Source organism: Zonotrichia albicollis, chromosome 3, assembly GCF_047830755.1.
Source record: "Zonotrichia albicollis isolate bZonAlb1 chromosome 3, bZonAlb1.hap1, whole genome shotgun sequence".
In the NCBI taxonomy this organism is placed as follows: Eukaryota; Metazoa; Chordata; class Aves; order Passeriformes; family Passerellidae; genus Zonotrichia; species Zonotrichia albicollis.
Window position 1 is genome coordinate 88,849,717 of NC_133821.1, and position 19,746 is coordinate 88,869,462.

The 19,746-nt window shown below is 38.9% G+C and overlaps 1 long non-coding RNA gene across 1 annotated transcript in view; it reads right to left on the reverse strand.

The window, feature by feature from the left end:
* Positions 1-19,128, reverse strand: part of LOC113459613 (uncharacterized) — a 51,724-nt gene extending 32,596 nt beyond the window's left edge. The window contains exons 1-4 of the long non-coding RNA XR_003381022.2: positions 18,992-19,128; positions 17,174-17,297; positions 6,479-6,562; positions 373-539 (exon numbers count right to left, since the gene is read on the reverse strand). This is a non-coding gene — a long non-coding RNA (uncharacterized LOC113459613). The remainder of the gene's footprint in view (positions 1-372; positions 540-6,478; positions 6,563-17,173; positions 17,298-18,991) is intronic.
* Between the last annotated feature and the right edge of the window lie 618 nt (positions 19,129-19,746).

Genomic DNA, 19,746 nt, shown 5'->3' on the forward strand with positions numbered 1-19,746 from the left:
AGCATGTGTATTAATGGCACACAAAGCAAAAAGAGAATTTCTGACCTGACATCACATTAAAGGAAATGTTTAGCAAATCTGATGCAAAAACTACTTGGGAAATTTGCCATAGAACATATTCAGCCCAACCTCTCTTTACTCTCCCCTCTAACCCTCTAAGCAAACGTCTCTTTGCTTTTGTCCCCCCTTTTTAGTTTGCTTTATATTTGTAATTTAAAATAGGAAACAATTGCTTGATAAAGGATTTCTTGGTGCATTATGAAGAATACTATTACAAATTCTAGTCAGGAAAATGCTCCTTTCAGTAACTGTCTTATTGAAAAGAGGGCAATGGGAAAGAAAATATTTACCCCACACATTCTTGCCTCTTACCCAGAAGAGAAAAGTGTCATGGCTAGAAACTTCCTGCAGTCCAGGAAGAAAATCGTCTTACGTACTGCATGGAAAAACAAAACTGAGCTTTGTAATCTCATCGTCTGAGCCAGGTCAACTCTTCAGGCTAAATGGGGTGATCTTGGTCACAGGCAATGAGCAACATCCTTTGATGAAAAAAAAAAAAGAAAAAGAAAGAGAGAAGAAAAAAAAATAGAGACGAGTAAGCAGTCTGGAGAAACATTTGATCCATCATCCAATTAATTCAATTGATCTACTATACACCGTAAATGAACACTAGATCATTCATGGGCTGACCCAGAATCTCTCAATCTGCCCTCCTATTAACTTCAGCTGGCTTTCAGGCCTGCAGATGTTGTGCATTGAGATGCACTATGCAGCTAAGTAAGCACATATTTAACTTTCTCCATGAGAATTGTTCCACTGAACTCCCAGGATTACTCCACTGCTTACACACTTGCTTATGTGCTTTGCTTCAGTCATTGACCAGAATTGCAATAGTATTGCTCCAAACATTAATTTGGCTCAATTTTTAATTAAATACTGCAGATTTTTGAAGATGTTTGAACAAAATTTAGCACCAGTTTCACTGCAACAGTAGACATAGAATAGCAAGCAGTAATTATGTCTTTTAAATTTTTTTTTTGAAGAAGGCTAGGAAAAGGTCTCTACCCAAAGCATTACAACCCATCACTGTAATCATGTCTGACATAATGGGAATTTCAAAGCAGGACTTAAAAGTGGCAAACACAGATCTAGTGCTTGCCAGCTCCCTCCTGCAAATCTTACCTGCAAGTGTTTCATTTAATGTAGGGGAAAACTTTCAGTGGAATTGTCTTTTCCTTCTATTTTTCCTCTTCTTTTTAATAATTCCCAAGGAAATACTTCTTTAGGATGACTGTTATTTTTTCATGAATAGGATTGTAAATATGTAATGGAACATAAATATTTTGTATTTAGAGTAATAAAAAATTTAGTTCTATAAAAGATTTATCCACACTAAAAATAATTTGGCCTCAAATAGGAATCAGTGACAGTAACATATGAGGCAAATGTTCCTTCTGTAAGAAAAACAGGGAAGCTAAGCAAATACTCCCAAACATGCTTGGCAGGGATTTGCGCAAATGTAAAAAGGAGTTTGCAATAGATGCACCTACACCTTAGACAACAGGGAAGAGTCCTTGAAGTCCTAAGACCCTCCTTTAAGGGCAGGTGCTCTCTGATAATAAGATAGTGTCCTACAAAAGTATCCATTAGGGAGAATTACACCTCCCACACAGAGATAATTGTTTTATGGAAACAGAGCTACAGAAAAAATACATTTACCCTCAGTCTGGCCCTGTCTTCCTTTTACACTAGTTAAAGCCCACATCTTCCAGAGGAACTGTAAAGACCTTTCTACCCTAAAACATTCTCTAGTTTTATTATTCCTACACACCAAGAATTTTTTTAGTAACTAAAATAATTCCATGTATGCAGATCATCAGCCCATCCCAGACAGAGTTCATCCCAAGGCAATATTTCCTGTTGTCAACTGCTTTCACTTCTGCTGTACTCCTGCCATCTCATGTAACTACCTATGGGCAATCACAATTAACTAACACAGCTCAGATTTTCAGTTCAAGTACTTGAAGCAAATTCTGTGTGATACCTCCTAAGCATAAAAATAAATTTTCAGGAGAACACCAGGCAAACTAAAGTCATAAATAAATGTCTGGAAATTACAACCAACCTGCAGACTTTCCATGAACAGAGAAACAGACTAGTTTTGGCAGGTCCATCTGTCACGGTGAATTATTCATCCCTCTCTTAACCTCTCTATTTTAATTATTTTTGATTTCATTGTAGGGCAGAGGTGTGAAACCACAATAATGAAATGAAAGTCACCTGAGGAATTTCTCTATATGAGTCAAACTGAAGGAAAATGCCTTAAGAAGTACTGACCTGGATGTTTTCAGTATTTTTTCTTTACTAGACTGAAGAAGGGTGCTTCACCCACCCATGCATGGCTGGTCTATGTGCACTGGCAGCAATTACACTGCAAAAAGCCTGGACAGGCAAGACAGGAACTAGGAAAGGTATCAGGGCTCCAGCCGCTGCTAGAACACAGCACATTCCTGCAGTCCTCCGCTAACCATGAACAGCTGATGTACACTACAGAGCTGCTTCCTATCCTTAAGGAGTGATGAGCTCCAGGGGAGATCTGTAGCTACAGCACCTCACTCTCTGGAAGCAGCTGGGATTAACTTCAAGCACCCTGTGTTGGCTTCAGGACTTCCTCTGAGGGCTCACTGGCTAATTTACAGATCAAGTATATTCTGCTGCAAACAAACTGGCAGACCCTGAGTGGATTGCTTGGGTCAAGCTCCTCAAAAGCACACGGGCTGGGAGTGCTTGAAAGGCATCCAGCACCCACGGGTAAAATGAGGTACTGGATACATAATTCAAGTACGTATTGCCCCCCACAGCAGACCATAAGAATCAGAACAATGCTGTTCCCTTAAAGCTCTGCAACACTCCTGTGCCCACAAGAATTTGTTTGACAAGGGCTGAAGTTCCTTATCTCAAAAGCAACGCATTGAAATGGCAAGTCCTGTTTAAAAGACAATGCTCCAAACACAGCCTGTCTTCAGGTTTTGCCCACCACTGCTATGATATCTTTGAAGGAAACGCATCATATTTGGAAAGAGCAGGACAGACTTTCGGCTTTGCACTTTTTCAAAAAACCAAAATTTTTTCATTATAGTATATTTTTTTATGAAAATTGAGGAAACATCAGAGTGGAACTTACGGAAACTGCTAGACCTTAATCAAATCCTTACATAAACTAATTCCTGTACTCCCACATTGGATTTTCACATGTTCAGGCTGCAAGACAGTGTGACATGAGAGGTTTCTGATAAGGATGAAAAATACTTCCCACAGATTTCTTCTTCATTATATTTACAAATGGAAATGTTAGTTTCCTCTGGAAGATCATAAGAATATTTATAATAGGTGCCTTTTTAGCACTAGAGCTGTTATACTTCAGAAAATAAAATGTAGTTTTCCATTGAAGATTCCATCCATCCTGCCCAAAGTCCCAAAAAGTACAATACAAAGAAATGAAAATGTCTATAGCACTGTAACTAACTTTAAAAATCTGAATAAATTATAGATTCTTAAAGCTACTGACTTTTTTGTAAAAAATATTGCTGAAATTAGGGTTTAAATGCTGCATTTTAATGAGACATCTAAAAAAATGAAGATAAAATAATTATTTCATGGTGATATCCTACATATTTGAAGCCTAAAGCAGAATACTAATATTCCAGTCTCAAGCTACATCAGTTCTGAATAACAACCCCTTAATATTCACAGGTTTTACTTGGACATATCTACTTACATAAACCCAAGAATTTTTTGATATCTACAACTCATCAGTGCCATATGCAAACTTATCAGACTGAGGACAACATCTGTCTAGCACATGCTTTTGGATCTGTAAAGAATCAACTTGCAATCACAAGCTGCAAAACTATTCTAGCTATGCTTTTGCATTCTGAGTCAAGGCTGTGACAGAAAGTTTAAGAAATGCTGTCTGGTTTTACTGGTTTTGTGAGCAGCTCGTGGCTCTCTGAGGGTCTGATGTTCTCACCATGATGTCATTTTACTGAGTTGCTATTCACAGAGACAATCCCTGTATCTCAGGTGCTCTGGCCTACAACTTTACAGCAGAATTAACAGATTTCATTTAAAGCATAGTGTTCTTGATGGTGGGCAGCCAAGAAAGCAATGAACTTCACTATCATCCCTTGCATAAGCACTAGGTAAATACATGAAATATGAATATGTCTCTAAAAGCAGCATGTAGAGAGGAAGGCATCTGATTGCTCAGTGAGTATTTAAGCACTGGCTGTACCTTGCTAGAACTTCATTTGCCCATAATTATGCTTGTCCTGCTAATGGAATGTCATACTTTTTTCAGTGACTGTCAGCTCCAACATTTTCTATTTCCTTCAAGTCCACATGTCCCTGAAGAGGTACAAGACTAAGAAAGGGGAAAGGAAGTGGACAAAAGGTAGATTCGGCATTTTAAAATGTGTTTTCTCTTAGTTCAAACTGAGTAAATTTCCAATTGGGGCCTGAAAAAATGAGAGGAAGAAGGAGATCCCTCTCCAACTGAGTTTAGAATAAATGAGGGTTAAAAGCAGAGGGTTAAAAGCAACTTAAACTGGCCTTAATCAGGTGTTAGCACCACACAGGCTCAGACTGTTGCTGAAGAAAACATACCAGTCTGGTTTCCATAAAACAGGCAAATTGCGTATGCAAATGCAAGTTGTATGCAAATACATACAAAATTCTCTTTGGGTACAGGAAGAACCTGGAAAAGGACGTTCAGGAAACAGCCCCCTTGAAAATGGGCACAATTCATTTTTTTTCCAGATTATATAAGTTGTCTTCTTTCCTAGAAGAGTACTGCACTTTTCCACAATTGGAATGACATCTGTGAAAGTCCATGTTGAGGTGTGGCTTCAGTTGTTCCTCAAAGAAAGGAGGAGGCTGTAGCCTAGATCTAGCATTCACTGATTGGTCGTGGATGGAATGCAGTTATTCCAAGGAGATATGTGGCAGATACAGTTATCTGTCTGTGCTTTGTTAGGAGGAACAGTTTCCTTTTGAGACACAGACAAAGCTTTCCAGCTTTTTGTTACCTATTAAGGTTCAAGGTTATATTGCCACTGAAAGCGGACACTAGATTACTCACACAGTTTTATCAGTGTATTTCTGCAGTGCATTACAATGCCCTTTCTGTGCTACTAGCAGTCCTTTTGTGAAATAGGACTGTTCTGCAACTTGGACAAACAACTACAGCCAGATTTGTTTCATTCACAATTTAATGTGACCATATCAAGCCAGTGCAAAGGATTTCTATTTTGATTCTTTTTTTTTCTTTTAGTTTGAATTGCTTCATCCTACATGGAAAATCCAGAGAAAGAAACAGAAATAGTCAGAGATCACCTATAAATATCTTTCCAATGTATTCCAACCACAAAAAAAATCCAAAGGAAATTGTTACCTTGGCCAAGAAGAAAATAACTATGCAAATGCCCTGAAGCACCCCTAAATTTCAGTGAGCACGTCAAGGGATCATGTGCCCATGTCTATTACCTCAGTTATACAATCTCCTTTTCACAAATACTTTTTATAACTCTGCATATGGTCCTCTAGGTCAAAACTACCCTTGGAAGAGAGCAGAGCAGATCCCAAGGGAGCTGAGGCTGTTTGGTTATGAGCATCAAGTAACCTGGTCAGATGGTGTCACCTGACTGCTCCTGACCTCCCATGGCAAATGCAATCACAAGTCTCTTCTGCCAAGAACAGAAGTTCCAGAAAGTTGTTATTCCTCATTTGCAAAAGAACTTCTAACCTTCAGTATTTTTATCACATGGTTTATTAGTATTCCAGTGTAGGTTTTATTTTACTTTTGGGATTGCACCACCCCATTTCTGATTACTTTGTTTTTCCTAACGTGTTAGCTGCTAAGCTATGTGTTTAAGTCCTGAGGAAAATATTAGCTCCTATCCCCTGTGATAAGAAAAGGCAAAATAAGCCCCCTGTAAAAACATTGTCATCTCCAGGGCACTGCCTAGCATTGCATCATATCACTGAAAATTGAATGTGCAATATTGGAAAGCTCCATGTGGTCTTTGCACGTGACAGTAGCCTCTTAATTTATGTAAACTAATGATAATAGTTGCCTTTGAAAAACTTTCCAGTTGTAACTTATATTTACCTCAGTATCTATAATTACCATACTTACAGTATACTGTTAAATTCAGCCAACTGAGCAGACTGTTAAAGTTTATAGAGGCTGATAGCGACAGAGATATTTTACAAGGGATGTACAATTTCAAAAATGAGACTTGTCTCCCAGCTGGTGACCATCTGGCATCCATGACTGTATGTTTGAGTATTAAGCTAAGTCATTATTGTGTCAGTCTCTCACACACAGACCACCCAGCACCTTACTGGCCCTTCTGCTCATGCCATAACAGCACCTTTGTTTCTCCCTCAGGAGTGTCATTTGTGCACTGCAGATTACCTAAGAGCTGTTTCCTGCCCATGTGTTCTTTGGCCTTCTGCAAAAACACAATCCCTCCAGGGAGAAGAGTGAGGTTTAATATTGCTGAAAAAAAAAAAAAAAACCACTTTAGGAAATATATTCAGAGCTATAATTAATTACATCAATATATGTTTCCAGTCCCTTTTGGAATCTAATTATATTCTTACCCTTGACTCTCTGTAGTTGTGACTTCCACAAGCTAATTACAGGTTGGCTGAAAAAGCATTTCCTCCTATCTCTATCTCTGCTGTTGCTTTGCACATTTTTTTCACATCAATCTCCTGCTATGAGTGGTCTGTTTCAAAGTCTCTTGAGCACTTTCAATTTGTTTTGAATAGCTCCTCAGAATGCTTTCTTCAGAAGACAATAATTTTATTTCACATAAATTACAGATTAAGACATTTCTGATTTATAGAAGAGTACCTTAGTGATCTCCATTTGGATTGTACAAAAGAATGAGCTAACTGTGTTTCTGATCTTGACTTCAGTTTGAGATAAAATGTCATGGCTGAACTGTCTGTGAAGTGGTCCAGTTTATTCTCTTGAGTCATATTGATCCAGCATCACTCCTAGATGACATGTTTTTGTGCTATAGCAATTTCAGTTGTTAGTAATCAGAACAAAGTTCTGCATAAATGTTAGAGATCCACATTTAAATTCAGACAGAGGCAGGTCTTGGCCACAGGTAGGACACTTGCTGGCCTCTAAAATGAAAGAATCTTCTCAGACTGATTTAGTAGCTACTAAATTCAAGGCCAAAATACCTAACCTCTGTCATGTGCATGTTTCTCTAGCTACAGCTATATCTCTCCAAGAGCAAACTCTCTCCACTCTGGTGTAAATTCCTTTATTACTCAAGCTGAGAGATAAAACATTTACTCAAAAATGCATTCCCCTACCCAGGTACAGTAAAGATACAATTGCTCTCCATACCCACACATGCTTTTTCCATACAGACTTAGAAGACTTGGCATCATCCACATCTTTACATATTTGATTTATTTTGATAACTTATTCATTTCTCCCTAGTTCCTCATCACCAAATAATATGGGAGAGTTCAGCTAATAGAAAACAATCAAAAACTAAAAGCAGGGAAAGAGGGGCTTTGTTCTTACCTAAAAAATAAAGAAAAAGGTTCAATTAGGAGTGTATTTTAAATGCATTTACAACTTTAGAGCTATATACTAGAAACAGATATGTATATAAACTATGTTCATTTTGTACCTTATTTAGGTCTTCTCATTTACCATGCATGAAACTGATGACATTCAAATTTTTAACATCTAAGGTAGAATTGCTACAGATTTAAACACCATACTGAAGAAAATTTTACTTTTGGCTGAGACCTCCATCAGCCCACCAGTGCAGACCAACACACCAGGAAATTTCCTTGAAAGCACATGGAAGTCAGTAAGGAGCTGCCAAGGTTCTGACAGAATGTCCCCAGTTTGTGTTGGACCTGTTCTGTAGGATTTTTACAAGAATCCCTCATGATCACCATCCAAATCTCAAATGGAAAAGAAGAAAACAATGGCATCTGTCTCACATGAGGTGTGGAAATTAGTTATAACAAATAAACCACTACTCAGTGGGAGGAATAAAAAAAAGGGTTTGAACCTCGCCACGAAGGCCTTGGGCAAGCACTGTGCAAATAGCAAAATTTGCAAACAATAAACGCATCTTTATGGTCCCAGAGCCAGTTAGATATCTAATGGCATGTTGGGACCTTATTTATCCAGCAGCATGTGTGGGCATCGTCTTCCTCTTTTTGGAGGAAGATCAATCAGACTCAGCCACATTTCTTTTCCCCTGTCCCAAGTGAACAATCACACCAAGTTGTCTAGAGCAGAAAATCAGGCTAAAGAGCCTTGGGTCCCAGGAATACTAACTCTCACACAGTAAAGGCGAAACCACAAGCAGATATCACTTTAGAGATTTCCTCTCTCCTGTTTTCTGTCATAAAACTACAGTTTCCCTGTCTCTCCTAGTTCCTCCACAATCCCATCAAGACAGCTTCATTTGGGGAAACAACAGCAGAACTACCAGCTGCAGAAGCCCAAGATCTGCCTAAATTTTATGATGGTCTCCTCCATCCCAAACTAATTGTACATCCACACTCCTCAGCCTACCAAAAAAACCCAGGCTTCCCCTCCCACCCCCCAGCCATGCTAAAGAACATGCAAGAGCTCACTCTTTTAGAGATGAGAGAGCCTGGGGCCAGTCAGTTCCACATACTTATAAGGGTCAGCTGTTGTTTACTGCAAGAAGTATTAGAAATGGGATTGCAAAAGACAAACAGGCTCGTAACACAGGCCCTGAAGTACAGGGATCTGAGGGAGGCTTTCATAATAAATGGTAGCATTTCATCAGGGCCCTTCCCTAATTTTCATGGATCAGAAAAAAATCCCTTTGAAAGAGATGGGATAACAGCTGCTCTTGGTCCTGGATAAATAATCTAATTGCTCCAAAGGTAGAAGGGGCATGTCTCTCACTTTGTTCAGTGAGAGACATGACAAACCCTTGGTCCCAGGGAAGGGAAGAGATTCACCAGGACCTGACCACTTTAGACAGTACATTCTGTGACAACACAGTCAATGTTTTATTTGCTCTGGTCCCCATTTCTAAGTAACATGTATGTTCTTAATTTCTGCACACTTACAGGGTGTCAGTTTGCGATCTTATTTCTCTTTACTGTGTGCATTTTTATTTTTATTTTTCCCCACAGGGGCTTCATATCTCTCCATCCTCTAACTTTCTTACTCCTCTGAAGCAGATAATGGGTCATTTTTTAACATCTTCAGCTCCTCTTTTTCTCAAAGTCCACTGCTGCGTGAAGTGACATCAAAAATAGAGAAAAATGCTGGTGTATCTGTGTAAGAAACCAAGAAGGAGTGCTCCAAACTGCTCATTCTCTTATACACTTCCATAATCCTCCAAAAGGTCAGAGACTGTGTCAGTACACTGAAGAATTTCTGATGACTCCATGGTACTCGCTGCACGAGGTGGGGAAGGCAAGCACAATGACGGGATTTTCTCACAATATTTTTTAAATCCAAGGAAGGATGTAGCCTTTTCCTGTTGGGGTGATTTCCAGCAGCAGGACTCAAAATCTCATTTCTTGTGTGTATAATCTCTTGAGTCAGTTATATCTTACCAAAGCAGATAGAAAATTGGTTTTGTTTCTTTTCTGGCTGCATTTAAGCTCTCAAGTTTCTTTGTTAGCATATTCAGTGGGCATTTCCCACAGCTTCCAGGCATTTCAAAACAGGTTAATACACTTTGGGACTGACCTGAAAACAGGGCCTGAGTAGTCCTTTAAGTCTCTCTTAATGGATCAAATTTAGTAGGTCAGGTTACTCACTATGCACAAATGCTTGGGTTTAGTATATTTATTAAGATGCTCTTTTTTTACACCATGATTTTGCCACAAATGCATGGATATTAGATAGCAAACAGCACAAATGGGATTTTGCCAGAAATGCATGGATATTAGATGGCAAACAGCACAAATGGGGAAGAGTATTGCAGAAGCAAATAAGGTTGCATAAAATTACACCCTGTCAATTCTTCCCACTGGAAATGGAGAATTAGTAGTCTCAGCATATTCAACAAGAAAGGTGGTGGCCTGCAGGACTTAGCAAATCAGACTAATGCAGCTCAAAGATGAATTTGGTTTTAGCATTGTAATAAAAAATTAATCCTCCTTTTATAGGCAATTTTGTGTTGGTTATCTAATATAAGCAAAGTAACAGCTCTTATCTCAGGTGCTATAATTACAGAGCTGAGCTAATCCACAGCCACTGAGATCTTTTCCAGCCTTCTATTCCAGGACCAAGAGTCATAACAGCTTGAATATAGCTACAAATAGCTATAGGCTTTGTCCTGTTTTCATGCCTTTATGATTTCATCTTAAAGTCAACGCTGTTATAACATTGTTTACTGAATGTTTAATTTGCTGAACACACAGAATTCCAGCTGAAGCTAATGTGAATTGCAGGTGCTCAAACTGCTGAAAAGTAAACTGCCCCTTTTGTATTTAAATGTATGTTAATAGAGATCCATCAGGTTGCTGTGCTTCCACAGTGATTAAAATATCAAAGAAATCAATAAATACCTTCATAAATAAAAAATTATTTGGGAAAAACCCACCTCACATTACATTTTACTTCTTGTCCTTCATCCCAGCTCTTCCCAAAGGACTAGGACACAACTTCCTGAAGTCAGTTAAAATCTTCTTTTTGCATTTAGCAGACTTTGAGCCAGGCTCTGTGTTCCTGAGAAGAGACATGAGCCTATATGACCTGCACAACGCCAGTGTGGGCTCCAGGCTGCAGCGCAGGGGGAGAACCGAGGGTGGGATGCGGCACACCAAGTGTGGCTTTCTCAGAACACTGCTCCAGCAGCTAACACAGAGATCTTGGCACACACTGAAGGCTGTGGTACACAGCAAACCGCGACAGGGCTGCAAAAACACGTTTGTAGGCAGGGTCTTGCTCACCCTGCCAGCTCTGCAAGGCAGAGTTCTTGGGCTAAGCACGAGGCTATGTTAACAGGATGTCAGGGGAGATTATGTATCATTTCTACCATTCATTTCCTTTCCTGGACTTCAGCCTAACTCTTCAGTTCTTTTCAGGACATTTCACAAAGCATTACATAAAGTGAAAACCTCAGGCTTGCATCTAAAATCCAAAATTAAGCTGTTATTCATATCTCCTGGTCACCTTCAGATGAAGAACAAACAATGCCACTGGCCAATACATTTGCCAGCTTTTGGCGGTCATCTGGTCTTGGCTGTGTGACTGAGAAGCTGCTCAGGCATTAGGACCACAAGCAAGGGAGGACTTAGAAAAAAAAACTCCCCTACCCATCACTGTTTAGTGTAGCAGTGCTATGGAGTAAATTTGTAGTTTACACAGTAAATTTACAGCCTTGTCTGTGGCAATACATCCTCCAGCCCTCCCCTTTGGCTCACTCCCCTCACCATACATCATGGAAAGAGCTACAGGACACAAGGGTAAAGTGGTGGATGCTTTGAGGCAGGTTGTTTATTTTAAGGTTTAAAGCTGTTGGAATAGGATCAGCTATTATCCTGTCATATTTTTTTAAGCAGTTATTTCTATATCTGTGAAGGAAACAGAAAATTAATGTAAGTTATGGCCTTTCCTGAGACCTTTCCAACATGTTCATTTCTTGGCCTTTCTGAGCATGAAATCTCAGCTGCTGTGCTGTGTACATCCTAGGACCAAGTGTTCACTATGCCCCTCTACTCATGCGAAATTGCAGGCTTCTGAGAAAAAAATTTATTTATTGAACAGACAAGAACGTATTGAGTGAGTCACTGTGTTTTTCTGCTGTCTGCATTAAACTGGAGTGAAATTGAAATCATGCTTCAGTCCTTATTTGAATGCCTTTTCTTGGCAGGAAGAAGGAGAGTTTGGCCTCCACACTCTGATTGGCAGCATGCTGCTTGGTTGGTAGCTAACACTCAGCCTTACTGGGTCCTCCCTGTTGTCAACAGGACGGATCTTTTCCAACAAAAGCAACATCCTGTCAGCTACTCCTTCTTCCAGGAACCTGCCTTTCCCTCCCCTGACACTGCTCTCTTGCTCCAGGTTCAGAAAACAGTACTGTGTGAAAGTGAGAGCTACAGAAGGAATAGCCATCAGACTTTAAATTCATGCTTCCTATGGGCTGGATAATATTCTTCCCTGTTCAGAAGGTCATAAAGAGTGAACAAAATGCAGCCTTTGTCTTTAACTGTTAAGGAGAATTAGTTAAAGGGGGAAAGTAGTTTTAATGTGAGGAAGTCATAAGGAAAGAAGGGAATATATTCATAGGAATCTCTCCAAATACCCCTTGAATATGGTCTTGGGGGTGCAGGAATCCCAGAAAGGAAAACTGAGTTATTTGGGACAAGGAGAACAACCAGGCAGGTAGTACAAAGACAATGATTGGCTTCTTGCCAGCATCTTGCCACTGAGACAAAATCCCACACTTAGAGGCTCTTTTTAAGGGCATATAATGATATATTTCCAGATGTTAAAAAACAGCTGTGTAAAAGTGGAGCATTCTGGGAAGAGTGAGAAAAGGAGGAGGGAACAAGGATGGCTGCAGATGATGTGTCAGTTTCTTATTGCAGGCTGGACAGGCAATAGTCCTTTCTTTGATGATCTCTTCTCTGAGATTCTACATTCCTCTGTCTTTAGCCCAGATTTGGAAAGACATCAGAGAGACACGGTTCATCAAAAAGAGAGGAAACAGAGCTGCTCCTGGGATGAGAGAACTACAAAAGTCCTTCCATTAGCTCCAAGGGAGACCCAGGACCCCAGGCTGTAAGGGAGAGGGAGCAGACCAGGTGTTGGCAGCCAGGACACAAGCATACGTCTCTTCATAAATGAGATGCATGGGAGAGAAATTGCTTTCACAAGGGGAAAGGAAAAGGCTGAAAAGCTGACCTAGAAACAGGGGATAACACACACAATGGGGAACATGCAAGAGAGCTGATGACAGCCTTAGGCATGACTTCAATATAGCCTAATAATTTAAAGGAATGGATTAGCTGAGAACATCCCATAAAGAGTGCACAGTGTTTTCAATTAATACTTAGGTATACTCCATAATTATAAAATACCTTTGGGCTATCCATTTTTCAATGATGTGTCTATATTAATCCTGTATATTTTTTTCACTAAATGATGGCTGCTACTGACTGCTAAGAATGTTCTGCTTCAGTAAACTTTGATTTCACTTGCAGTTGTGCATTTATTAGGCAAGATTATCATCATCCAAGTTTCCAGGGTTGGGAATTCATTTGAAAAATATGGTCTATTTGCATTTAATTATCACATATTTACCGAGGAAAAATATAAACACGCCTGTTTTAGGCAAGGAATGGAGCCAGTAATGTACTGCAGACTTGGGATTGTGCTTTTTAATATAATCAAACTACTGTTATAAATAATTCACAGTTTCCACTGTGGAAAAAAAATTGAATATGGATTTCATGATAGGTTGTTGTGAAGAATTTTTTTAATTTTTAAATAAAAAATGGACACTTCACAAAATACTAAAATTACTAAGATTGTTTGTAGCACATGAGACATTATTAAAATTCACCTTGAAAGAGGATGTAAAGGAGAAAAGAATCTCTCTATGAGAAGTAACTACCAGCTGCAGCTGCAAGGAGAAGAAAAAAGAAGAAACATATTTTTTTAAGACACCAAAGCAACACAACCAGAGAAGAAGAGGAAATGTCAAATTAACTTTTGGGAAACAAGTCCTCTGTTCAAAGTTCACATAGTTCCAGACTCTCAGACGCTCATGTTTTCACCAGTATCATTGACTCACAAATTGCAGATGAGGGATTCCGACCTTACAACAGAAAGGCAGAATTATTGAACAGGTATTTGAGAAGAGAAAGAAATCTCATGGCATTTCAGAATTCCTGCATGAGTTATTTCCTTGTCCATCTGCTGTGGTGTCCTCTGTACAGAGTTTGGTGGACTCTAACAGAAAGGACAATCAGCTTCCTTTCAGCAGCAGATCCTCATCTGGACTGGCACTGGGGCTTGCCAAGCTATTAGCCAACACCAGCACTCCAGTTGCACTGTTGGAACAGAGAGACCCTGCAGGGAGCTGGGGAGCTGATGGGTAGGTGCTTGCTGCTGAGCTAAGGAGCAGGTAACCTGGGGGCACAGCTCTGGGGCTGCTCTGAGGGGCTACAAACTGCTGAGAAATAAAGCTGAAGATGTCAGGGTCTGTGAGGCATGTCGGGACCACATGGCAGTGACCAGAACAAAATGAAGCTCTTTGAACTTCATTGGTAGCCCAGATACCAAGCTCACATGTAAAACTGTCAGAGACCTAAGCAAGTATCTTAATCACACCTGAGATACACAAGACATGCTGCTGTGAAAGACCTTAAACTGCTCTTAGAGAGCACCTGCATTGTCTCAACCAGCAGCTGAAGGCTGGGCAGGCCAGCCCAAGGGGTCTCAAGCAGTGCTAGACCTGTGTTTAAGTAACTGAAGCCCACCTTAGGTGAGGAGCACAGGTTTTGCTTGGTGGTCCCAGAAAGGGACCCTGCAGCCTTGGAATAATTCATATTAGGTAAGGAGAAAGGAAACATGCTGCATATTAAACAAGGTGGGGAAGCATGCCATGAAGTGACTGCTGTGGGAGTGGCAGAAGACCTTCATCATAATGGTAAATTCAGAAGTCTACACATGACCTTTCCTCAGATACCAGTCATTTCAAGCTGATGGTTCCCTTGATATGATCTTGTAAAATTAAAATAAATAATTATTGCCTGAAACTTCTACTTTAAGTAAGTTCAAAGTGGGTTTCTCCCTTTTTAGCTTGATTTTGAGACTATCTGAATGTTTCCTTGAAATGTATTGTAAATTTCAACAGGTTTCATCTTTTATTATTGAACAAACTAATATGAATTCCTGTTTCTGCTACTGCAAGAAGTATAATGTTCCCTTTCATTATATTGCTCTCTAATAACTAGTTTTACTTTTTAGCTTCCTTCCTCCTCTTTAGTTGGTGTCTGTCAAATTTGTCATGTCTGTCTTCCCCAGCCTTGAATTTAAGAGTCTGGTACATCAAGTAAGACAAAAATCTCTCTGTACTAGTATGTTCTTTCAGCAAAATCAATATTCAATGAGATTCTAATAGCATGAGACAGATCCAATTTTATATTTTTAGTAAGCATATCAAGAGCCTCTATCTTTGCCCTAAACACATCACCCCTTGCTTTTGAAATTACTTGCAAAACAATTTGCTACTTCTGAATTTGATTTCTTCTATCTGCCTTTTTAAAAAATAAAAACTGTATAGAAGTGCATATATTGCCAAAAGCAAGTAAATATACACCATCACCTAAAGATTTGTGACAACTAGAACTTCAGTCTAGATTTAAAAGATGTTGCACAACCTTGATTTTTTCCCACCTTCAATTCACCACTACTGTCAATAGGCCTACTTAGGTGTGTAAGACTCACTTGTATGAATAAGTACTTGTAGTTATGTCCCATGAAGAAAACAAAAAAGGCTTCAGGCAACTGGCCAGCTGATTGTTGATGACTTGACATTTATGCAACTCATTCTCCCCATGAACAATAACATTTATTGTATTGAGAGTTCAGGAACTGGGTATAACAGGAACCAGCAAAAGATGACTAAAATTAAAGCTAAGCAGAAGGAAAGGCTATAATGTGGAGCCATGGCTGTTATTTAATTTCCCTTCAGAAATGAGAGGAAAAAACAGGATCATTCTTTTATCCATTCTTCTTCTCTAAAAAAAAAAAAAAGAAAACCAAAACAACAACAATAACAGTAATCCAAACAAACAAAATCAAGCAAACAAACAACAAAAATAACCAAAAAAAAAAAAAAAAACAAAAAACAAAAAACCAAGCGACCAAAAAACCCCCCACTGTTACAGACCACAGAAACTCCAGATCCAAGGTTCTGGTTTGCAGAGATTCAGCTTTTGCCAAATGGGCGCAATTAACAGTGTGGGATGACTCCAACAGAAAGCAGAATATGAAATGCAGCTGAATATGAAATATCCAAATATCCACTAAAGAGAATGGCATCCTGAAGACAGAAACACCTCCTCACCTACATGCATACCCCAGGATTCAAAGGGAATTACATACAGCATCCAGGTAGAAAGAGAGCAAGGAAAGAAAAAAAATAGCCTTTTTTTTTCCCCTGAAAACGTACCTAAAAAGTTAGTTCCTATCTTCTTGCTCAAGAAGGAGCCAAATCCTGAGAGAGCAGATGATCATTACTTTTGAACTTACTGTGTATATTACTGATGTACATCACTCTGTAAGCATTTTTAAAGTTTTTTTAAATCTTTAGTTTCTCATTTGGAAATTAGAAAGAAAAATAATTCAGTGGCCCTATAGAACATCTAAAATGAAAATCTGGTCCCAGCGAGGTCAATGCCTGGGCTTTGATTCTCTTTAGCTGGTCCAAAATTTCTACCACAGAGCTTTTAAGAAATCCGTGTAGAACCTAGGCTTAGTTTTTCTCAATACTGATGAATGTTTGAATAATTTGCTTGTGATATTCAACCAAAGCAATTCTAGAAAATATGGGTATGTGAAACCCCAAAATAGTAAGCAATGGGCAATAGTCCCAAAAAGAGAGGAATCAGTCTTATTTTAATCTGAAATAGCTGGGATATTTTGATGCTGGTTTAAGAAGGAGCTTTGTGCCAAAGACAGTTTCTCCTTCAGTTCCTTATAGTGTCTGGTCTGCAATATAGTGAAGGGAAACAAGATTGAGAAAATCAATACACTAACGGTTAAAGTCAGCAAACCTCTTCCTCCACCTGGAAAGTATCTTGGACATGTATGGTTTCATATTTAATCCCTTTCCTGATGGTGATTAGTAATTAGCAACATCCTATTCAGCTAACCACACAGAGAAGTTAGCACGTAATTATATTGTCCAGAAAAGATCAAAAGAATCCTTCTTGTGGGATTTCTGGTTCATTCTTAGCTAGAAAAATGATGTAAGAATTCCCTGTCCCACAGCATTTCACAGTCCTGTTTTCAGATGTTCTCGGGGAAAAAAAAAGCCCCAAACAAACCATTAAATAGCTGTGAAAAAAAAAGCTACAAAAAACCCACCCTGAACAAATAAGTTAAAATTACCTGATGTTTTTTGATCTCATTAGATTGAGGTTGAGTCGTTTAGGTCAATTCTTCTTTTATCAGCACGGTTCACAGGTTGCTACCAAACATGATTTAATGCAGTGTATATACAAATTCTCTCTCTCTAAAACAGAAAAGCAAAGAAAAGCTGTTAGAATGAGCTTATTCTTACTGAATGCACACCAGTCCCACTTCAGCAAAGAAAAAGCCCTATTGTTTAACAGATTGAGACATGCTAAAGCAAAATCAAGTGACTTGCTGTCTGTTGGACAAACTATTGACTGGAACATTATAATTTATGCTGATTTCAAAAGGCCAAATCTTACAAAATCTAAATGAAATTCTGCTACAGTGCATTCAAGTGTGATTGAATGTAATAAGAGTTGGGGATAGTGGTTGTGCTACAGCCTAAAGCCTCAACTGGCTTGCGGCAATTACGAAAATCCAAAATTGCCCACTCTTTTCTGTTTCTGTGTGACTCTCCAAACATGTGGGGAATGGAAGAGGGGATATTTCCCTTTCAGACTGTGGATTTTGAAGGGGAGAAACTTACAATAGAGAGGTTTTTTTTTTTTTTTAACAAAAATTTATTTCATCAGATCACTGCACTCTTTAATTCATGATTCAGGAGCCTCAGCACCATTCACAGGACAGGGGGAAGGGAAGGGAAGGGAAGGGAAGGGAAGGGAAGGGAAGGGAAGGGAAGGGAAGGGAAGGGAAGGGAAGGGAAGGGAAGGGAAGGGAAGGGAAGGGAAGGGAAGGGAAGGGAAGGGAAGGGAAGGGAAGGGAAGGGAAGGGAAGGGAAGGGAAGGGAAGGGAAGGGAAGGGAAGGGAAGGGAAGGGAAGGGAAGGGAAGGGAAGGGAAGGGAAGGGAAGGGAAGGGAAGGGAAGGGAAGGGAAGGAAATTAATAGATTCAGATCAGGAAGACGCTGGATGACTATGGAGATTTGAGTTCTTTCAATCAATTTGCTGCATTCCTTCCACCTAACCTTTTCCTATTTCTTGTAAGCATTGGTACCATCAACCATGTGAGTCATTCTGCCCTAGAAACTTCTCAGAATGAAAGAAAAATCTGTGCAATGAGGCATCTGCAACCTGCTCCTTTGTCACTAGTGGTTCTGCTTAGCCCTGTTTATATGAAAGGAATGACAGAGCAGTCTGATGAAACAGGCCTTTGTCATGCAGCATGAGAACTTCTTCCTTACCTAGCTGAGCAGAAGAGACCACAGAATGGTCTGTGGTTTTGTCTATATATAAATGCATAGATTTAAAGATGTAAGTATTTTCAAATTACACTCACACACAAATATATTTTATTACACTACATCATTTTAATATATAATATGTATCATATAGTATTAATTATGGGCAATATTTATATAGATGTTATATATTTTTAAAATATCTAATTAATATAATTAAATAATGATAAAAATACTTTTTGTATATTGAACTCAGCTTCAGGCAGTTATTTCTGAACACAGGTCTGGAATTTCTAAGCTACGTCCAACATGTCATGGTCCAGAACTGGGATCAAAACAGCATTACTTCTGAAGGTTCCTGGCGTGAAATGGCCATCTAAGGGCTTTTCTGTTTTATCAGTTTCACTGATAATGTGCATTATTTTTATTATCTTTTATTTCTGACATTTGAGATATTTTGCAGAGGAATACTGATTTGTAAAACAATTATGTATATTATAAAAACCACTAAACCACAAAACTTTTAAAATTCACTGCTCCTAAAGAATATAATTTCTGAGAAGTCTAGAAATTACATAGAACTGCAGTTTTCTTCTCTTTCATTCTGTATCTTACCTGGGGTGATCAGTGAAAGTTGACTTTGAACATAGGTACATGAAAAAATGGTGATGGCATGGAACAAATTAACATTTTTTCACTGGAAAAGTACTCGGCCAGGACTGCATTCCTTTCAGTGGCCATATAAGCCCACAGCAGCTGAATGAAATAAAATTACAAGACAGTAGTTAGAGCTGTGCTTACAACATTTCTTGGCTTTTATAGTTCAGTTCAACTTCAGCACCAAAAATAACAAACAAGTCAAGACTCCAAAACACACACAGGTTGTTTAAAAACTCTGAACTTAAAAAAAAAAAAAAAAAACCTACATCCTAAAATACTTTATTACATCTCTGTTGTTTTATTTTCACTGTACAATCATGAGACATAAATACAGAGTTTAAATCAGGGGCAGAAGAAAACACTCCAGAAGATGAGGTCTTAAAAAACACCCTAAATTACAAAACCTTTGTTAAAATATGAAAGGAGAAAGCACTACAGAGCAAGCTGGAAAGACATTTGTCTTTCATTCAAGTATGAAATACTTGAATGCATTGGCTGGGAATTATGCATTGCAGTGGGAGATCGGACAAGTGACAGTAGCAACAAAAAAAGGAACCTGGAATGTATCAAACTGTGAGAAGGGATGAGAGAGTGCTCTGCATTCCCCCTCTCTCTTTGTCTAATTCATTCTTTTTTAAAAAATAAATTAATCTTTCTCTTCCCGTTTCACAACCTCCCCTTCATGAAGGCCATTCATTCTGAGTAAGGAA